At 43.8% G+C, this 6,411-nt stretch overlaps 1 long non-coding RNA gene across 4 annotated transcripts; it reads right to left on the reverse strand.

Moving 5' to 3' along the window:
- Positions 1–1,755: 1,755 nt before the first annotated feature.
- LOC123111048 (uncharacterized) lies at positions 1,756–6,100 on the reverse strand. 4 transcript variants are annotated; one of them, XR_006454066.1, is made up of 8 exons: positions 5,253–6,099; positions 4,815–5,123; positions 4,460–4,709; positions 4,225–4,357; positions 4,078–4,143; positions 3,459–3,561; positions 2,949–3,360; positions 1,756–2,305 (listed from the first exon to the last, which is right to left on the reverse strand). It is a non-coding gene; the product is annotated as an uncharacterized lncRNA (long non-coding RNA). The 4 variants fall into 4 exon arrangements; XR_006454064.1 differs by having other exon boundaries at positions 2,949–3,561; positions 5,253–6,100; XR_006454065.1 differs by lacking the exon at positions 3,459–3,561 and having other exon boundaries at positions 4,815–5,146; positions 5,253–6,097.
- Positions 6,101–6,411: the final 311 nt, after the last annotated feature.

The following is a 6,411-nucleotide window of genomic DNA, read 5'->3' on the forward strand; positions in this document are numbered from 1 at the left end:
GATTGCTACTAATAAGACGTGTGTGTTGTGCGATGGGATTGCATACAGAACAACAACATATATATTATATGCATGATTAACCAAATTAAACATCCAATTACATAGGTGGCTACTACAACCATGGCATTTGCACACACCAAAGTAAACTATTACATGCATAATTTCATAGGTGGCCACTACACACATGACACTTCCACACACCAATAAAGTGAACTATATATTACACTAGTTGACCCGTTGCGCCAAATGGCGCAGAGACCTGCTGAAGACATGTTATCGATGAAAATAGTTTCATGCTGCAAGAACCTTCAACTAAATTATGCTATTCTTTAAACATGTTTATTACGTTACTAAATAATAGTCTGAAAAAAGGGAAACTTTGCATAATATGAATATGTTCAGTTTGAAAATATGGCCAGTATGATGAGAGAGTAAAGTTGGCATGGTTGTATTCTTTTAGCAATGGGTTTGGAAAAAGAAAATATTTGTGTAACATGAACATGCCTAGTTTGAAAACATGGTTATCATCATGAGAAACCTGGCTGTGCATCTTTTTCCTGCAAAAAAAGAGGGAAAAAGATAAGAAACCTAAGAAAAAGACATGTCTTTGTTGTGCACATACGGAGATATAGGGATCAGGAGGGATTAGGATAGCCCATATGTTATTTAGCTAAGCTCACGTAGAGCGATGCATGTGGCCCGTGAGGAGCTGAATATGAAGCGGAAGGGGGCAGATCCAGCGGAGACTCTCTATCCCCTTCTTTCTTTCTTGGTTCCTCAGCTTGGTGACAGAGGCGTTTCCTCAGCCGCCGACCGGTGCGATTTCTTACCTCTTTTGATTTCGGATTTGTCTGCATGCATGGATTTTCTTCCCATCCAGCAGAGACATGCTAAAACCATGTTGTCGATGAAAATAGTTAACATTTTGCAAGGACATATGACACACAGATCTGTTGAATCCATATGCGCGTTGAAAACGAAATTCATGTTTAGTTGGTTTAGTAATGGGCAAGGACATGTGATGACCAAATTTACCCCTTTAATAATAAAAAGAATGAACTATTGTCTATAATGAGATGTACACACATTTTAATTTATCTCTGAGCCAAATGGCGCAGAGTCCAATTTGATACTACGGGCTCATTGAAAATATTTGCATTTTTTCAATATCTTTATGTTTGAGCAAGCGCAAAGACCATGTCAAATCCAAAGTGTTTTGAAAATATTTGACTTTGCTAGTAGAAGTAGGTTTTAGCAACCAGGGTAGCATCCATAGAGCAAATGGCGCAAGGTATATGACATACAACTTTACCACGAAGATGTGCCGCGATATCTTCCTTTACTTAATTATGTTCAAACACATTTGGAGTTCAAACCCATAATTGGTGTCACATCCCTGAATTAAAACCCAAAACCTACCTTATGCAACATGGCCTTTTACAATGGGAAAAATTATTACCACAAACAGAGTCCAGATGTTACATGTTACATAAGACTTTAGCTTGAGCAACTGTCATACAATAGGTATATAAATTTCCTACGTTTAATCACAGCAACAAACAATAACCTTTCCAAAGGGCAAACTCCCTTATGCAGTGTTGTCCTTTCATGTGTTTTAAAAAGGGAACCTTTATTTTACTGGCAAATAAACGGTTTGATGGGAACCAAACATTTGGTAGTAGCTTGTCCCACATCTCAATCTCCTATAAAATGAGCGCAAGCAGCCAAAACACAATTGTTTCGATACAACAACAGTAAGAGAAATGAGTAATCTTCAAAGAAACAGAACATTTACATTAGTATAGTAGCTTTTTTAACCATGCAGGTGAATTGTATGTAAACTTTATAGAAGAAGGCCAACGCTAAGGAACAACATGTTGCCATACTCATCCTGCTCTCGCTTCTGGTCATCAATCCGGGGAATCAACTCCTGACCAGCGCCTTGAGCAACAACAACAATAGCATGCCCCCTCCCTTCAACATGGAAATCGATCTCAGGATTGAAACAGTCAACATCTCAGGCTGCTCAGGGTGGCATGAAGAGTAATGTGGCCCGTGCTCCTTCCCATAAGTTTGACAAGACCAATGCCATCCACAATATTCACAACCTCACATGTGTCGCATCGATTGCCTACCGAGCACTCTCCACTGCAGTTTGAAACCCAAACGCCTTGTCTATAATGTCGATGTTGTTGTCCAAGTTTTTTGGGATCCATGTAATGGATATCCTCAAACCACACCGTTTAAACTCTTGGAATATCGCCACTGCTCCTCTCATTGTTCCATCCCCGCCAATCACATAAACCTGTAATTGCCATAAAAGGAATATTCAGATAGGATAGTAAGATCAAGGCCTGAAGAACATGAACAATTGGCATGTGAACCAACACATTTAACATTGTACTTAATTTTCTTGACAATAAAAATGGAGCTGGGACCATATACATCAGAAGCTAGCCCTAGCTTAATATCTAAACCACTGAGGGTAGAGTAACTTTTCTCGGAGAACATAATAAAGTGGCTCATTGCTGAGCCACCCAAGCTTTGCCTCCTTCCAATTGTATGGCCATTAAACATGTACTACTAAAATCTATAAAGCAGAGTACAAGCGAGCGCATGCTATCTATTTGAAGGATAAATTTATCCATGCCATTGTACTTTATGGTTGTTCTGAAAGAAAGGCATTTTATGGTTTGCCTATTGTTTTGATATATGTTCTACATCGTGATCAAACAATTAACAATGCCTAATAAGCAGAATGCAATCCTAAGAATATGCCTTAAAAAATTAGACCAGGTACAAAAAAACTACAAATAGCACATGTGCAATCTTTTTATGTATATTAAAAAAATGTTCATGTCATATATCTGCATGGTGAAATATTAAGCAATTGTTAACTCAAAATTAGCATCGTAAAGTATATGTAGTTATGGGGAAGTGTTGAATACCTTAGATGCATCGAAAATTACATCAATCGAACTTTTGGCACAGAAATCTAGTGGTTGGAGGTGCATTCGGCCATGCTTCTCATCAAGATCTGATCACTTGAATCTGAAGCAAGATGAGCACTTTGTATAGTTAATGAAAAAGCTGAATACGCGAAATGTATCGAGAATTAATTGGTGTACTGCAGATGTTGCTTGGCACGAAGCCCTGAATCATTCTTTCTTCCCGGATTTTGCCTTATCAGCGCCACTGTACGGAGCGACATGGTACACATATTGCTAGAGGACCAAGAAGATAAACCCTTTCTACGATAATCAAGACATTCTGGATTGCATCCTGTATGCGCTCGACGTCCAGCCAGAAATGGCGAGACTGAATAACCCCTATAGCAGCCAAAACGTCCAGCACACAACCCTACAGACAGATAACCATATTCAAGAAGCGGGAGTTTGATCAGATTTGAATTGATAAAAAGAAACCGTGTCACAAAATGGAACGGGTGTCGTATTTACCTATTAAGTTTCCTACCGCTAAGGATTGCAAGTTAGAATGTTAGTCTCAAGCACCCGTAGACAATAGGGTGGTTCACTAATAGCAACAGTCCACTGGGAATGTCTACAGCAGCAAAGTTGTGTGTTGAAATATTTACATGCATGGAAAACTTATCTCTAGCTTTATTTTTCACCGTGCATAGTTGTTTCTTTGTGACCTTTTTTTCTTCTGAATTTGAATATTTACATGGCAATGCATGGAAAATTAAACTACAGATAAAGCTCCTAGACTGATAACCTCAGCCATAATAACAAAATAAGGTAATTAAATATCATGCTGGACAAAATCCAAAGAGTGAGTGAGAGAAGAGCTTCATGCAAAATCATAGCAGATAACATGGCAAGAATAAAAGGCCTTAACTACCAAGGTTCTGAATTTCCATGGGCAACACTTCCAGTGTGGATTAGAATCATCAGTTTTAGTACGTTAGAATTTAGTTTTGTATCGCTGAATATGCAGGCATGTAGTCGTCAGCTTTGGTACTTTAGAGAGTACAAGCTTCTGTAATTCATGGTGAAAAATTCATCTCTATATGGTGACAGAATTGACAGTGTGCATCAATTCAACTGATTTAGTTACCTTGTCCATGTTGGGTACGAGGTCTTGCAGCCTCCTTAGCCTCTTGCTAATCCTTGTTCTTCTTTGCTAAACAGCACAAGCAAGAAAAATATTCAGTACAGATATGTGGAAGCAAGATGAACGCCAAAAATGTTGCAGGAAACTAACCCTCTTAGCGATGCTTCACGGGTGAGTGGCGCAGACACGCTTGTCTCAAGACTATGCAGGCGACGAAGTCCTGCTGCGGCTGCAAGTAGCCGTCCATGCCGGGCATGTCCAAAGACATGCTCGACAGGCCAAACTGAATTTGGGCCAAGGTGTTAGTATCAGTGCAACATTAAACAATTGACGGGCAGCAGAGTCCGTATGGATGTGAAGTGTATATATGTGAGGTATGTCCTACTTGGGATTTGATTTTGCTGAATTTGGTGACCATGCCGTTGTCACCATCGATGAACACCTTGGCCTTCTTGCTTCCAGGCACGAAGAACATGATGTTGGAGTTGGTGTCGTCCCAGGAGCTCATGGAGAGCTCGTTGGAGCCATTGTCGGCGGTGATGCTCTCACCGACATCGGCCGGCAGCATCGGGATGGGCATGGCCATCCCCATCTCCGTGCGGCATCATGTCCCACTGCCTCGAAAAGCTCCATAGCTGCATATTAATAGAGAGATTTCCACCTCAGTGAAATTTGAACCTCTCTAGAAATAACATAAAGCATTGTACTTCATAGTCACATAAGCCAAAAATGAGTAGTACCTGACTTTGTTGAATTGGAAGAAACCTTGTTTAAGTATGGATTCCCTTTAAACCAGTAGTCTCTCTTCACAGGTTAGAAGAGACTAAATACTAAATCCCCTTGACATGTGACGTCTCACGCTCAACCTCTTAACCTCATACTGCCAATAAAATTTATCCTTTGAATCCCCATCCCACCGTAGACAAGCTGCACACACAGACACGAAAAAACTAAAATCTCCCTTGACATTTGATGTCTCACGCTTGATCTCTTAACTTCTTACTGCCAATAAAATTTATCCTCTGAATCCCCATCCCACCGTAGACAAGCTGCACACACACACAAACAAAAACTAAAATCTCTTTATCCTCTGAATCATGGACAGATCAAAGAACAGAGGTTGGGCTAAAAGGCAAGAAAGTGCACAACAAATAAATGAGGAAAAAAGAGCAACATACATTAAACCAAGCCCTCCACGGCAGCAGCACCGGTGCAAGAACGGCAGCAAACTCAACAGGCGGCGAGCTCACAACAATGGAGAGCACAACTGCATGCCGAAGAGGACGCAGATCCGCCACTCCTCTTCGCCTACCCTATCCATCGGCCTAGAAGAAAAAACACCTTCTCTGGTTGATGACACCAAAGAGGAGGCGGATCTGCCAATCCTCTACGTTGGACTGATGAGGAGGAAGATCCGGCAGATCGGGGCGCCGTCATGGAAGGTGTGGCATGCCTCTCGAGATGACGCCTTCTCGTCCACTTAGCATGGTCTGACCGTGCTAGCCAGGTGCGGAGGTAGGGAGATGGAGGTGGTGGAGGTGGAGGAGATGAGGCCGACGAGAGGGAGGAGGGAAGCGGAGGCTGCGGCGGAAGCACGGAGAAGAGGAGACGAGGGAGAGTACGAGCGCGCGGGAGGCGGCGAAGCTCCTAGGGCGGAGGCAGGGGCGACGAGGAGGTAGGGAGTGGTGGCGGCAGACGAGGGAGGGACGAGGAGGAGGGAGGGAGTGGCAGCTGTGGATTGGGGGTAGGGTTTGTGCGGTTGTGCCCGCTGCACCCATGCCGCGTGCGCTCGCACGCGGACGAGAGGGAGGAGGGAAGCGGAGGCTGCGGCGGAAGCACGGAGAAGAGGAGACGAGGGAGAGTACGAGCGCGCGGGAGGCGGCGAAGCTCCTAGGGCGGAGGCAGGGGCGACGAGGAGGTAGGGAGTGGTGGCGGCAGACGAGGGAGGGACGAGGAGGAGGGAGGGAGTGGCAGCTGTGGATTGGGGGTAGGGTTTGTGCGGTTGTGCCCGCTGCACCCATGCCGCGTGCGCTCGCACGCGGCGCGGCAGGAGAGGCTGCCCCGCGCACCCAAAAAAACTGGCACCCAGCCAATTCGATCCAGCCCGAGCCCACACGTCATACCCGTTCAGGTTTCACCACGCGGTTAAAACGAGACAGATGAATTCCCAACGAGGATCTAACGGCCAGCAGCGAAAAAAAAACTGCATTGACCATGATCAAACGGCTAACGAAGGGTGAAATCGGGGGAGCCTTCTCCATGCGAGTTGGCCGGCCTCTGTATTGTTTTAAATGCATGATTAACTAGCATAAATTATCATCTGATCATCATCTACTT

This window comes from Triticum aestivum, chromosome 5B (genome assembly GCF_018294505.1).
Source record: "Triticum aestivum cultivar Chinese Spring chromosome 5B, IWGSC CS RefSeq v2.1, whole genome shotgun sequence".
Taxonomy (NCBI): domain Eukaryota; kingdom Viridiplantae; phylum Streptophyta; class Magnoliopsida; order Poales; family Poaceae; genus Triticum; species Triticum aestivum.